The 882-nt window shown below is 51.4% G+C and overlaps 1 pseudogene across 1 annotated transcript in view; it reads right to left on the bottom strand.

Moving 5' to 3' along the window:
• Positions 1 to 220: 220 nt before the first annotated feature.
• The window catches only part of LOC105519988, an 87244-nt pseudogene continuing 86582 nt past the window's right edge, over positions 221 to 882 (bottom strand). The window contains exon 2 of the transcript XR_001003057.1: positions 221 to 814. The product of XR_001003057.1 is annotated as a leydig cell tumor 10 kDa protein homolog pseudogene (transcript). The remainder of the gene's footprint in view (positions 815 to 882) is intronic.

Below are 882 nucleotides of genomic sequence, written 5' to 3'. Positions count from 1 at the left end.
ATTATATTGTAATTATTACTTTATAGCTTTGATGTTCTACCTTCTGTACAAGTCCTCAACTTTGCCTATAACTTCTTTTGATGATTTTTCTAGAAGTTTTGATATTATTTAATTTTCAAGATTTTTTCTTGAACAGCATGGTGACAGTAGTTAGTAATACCGTATTGTATACTTGAAATTTACTGAGAGAATAAATCTTTTTTTTTTTTTGCAAGAGGGATGCCAAAGCCAGATTTATTGTTCTGGGTCAAACCTGTGGAGGCAGGACCTGGGAAGGGGCACGGGGACAGATGAAGTTGGTGACTGTATCTTCCCGGTCATTGCCGGGTTCTCAGCACCCTTGGCCCCCGCTGGAGTTCTAGGTGAAGCCCAGTGCTGGGGGACGGGATCCTCTTCCTGACGGTGCAGAGTGTGGGATCACTTGTAAGATCCCATATGGAGGCAGGGGGTTGGGTGTTGGCCTGCGCTGGGGCCAGCGTCCTCAGGAAGGTGTCTTGTTGGAGGAGGTGGCGGCAGCCATCCCATTCTTCTTGACCGGGGCCTTCAGCAGTGCCAGCTTCTTGGGCAGGCTGCTGCTGGCTTTCATCACCACGTCATGTTCGATGTTCTTCCGGATCCCGACTTCTAGGTTCTTCTTGAGCTTTTGCTGCTGCACAACGCGCGCCTTCTTGGGAGAGATAACACTACCGCCTTTTCTCGGGCCCCGATTCTTTTCAGAGGCCGCCGCTGCCTTTGCTCTTTGCGGGCTTGTGTGCCTGGAACTTGCGCTGCCCCTGCGCCGTGATCCGGCACGCCAAGGCGCGGTGGCTCAAGCCTGTAATCCCAGCACTTTGGGAGGCCGAGACGGGTGGATCACGAGGCCAGGAGATCAAGACCATCCTG

Source organism: Colobus angolensis, unplaced genomic scaffold (genome assembly GCF_000951035.1).
Source record: "Colobus angolensis palliatus isolate OR3802 unplaced genomic scaffold, Cang.pa_1.0 Scaffold366, whole genome shotgun sequence".
Lineage (NCBI taxonomy): Eukaryota > Metazoa > Chordata > Mammalia > Primates > Cercopithecidae > Colobus > Colobus angolensis.
Note: the sequence above shows the minus strand (reverse complement) of the source record. Positions and strands in the feature narration are given on the sequence as shown.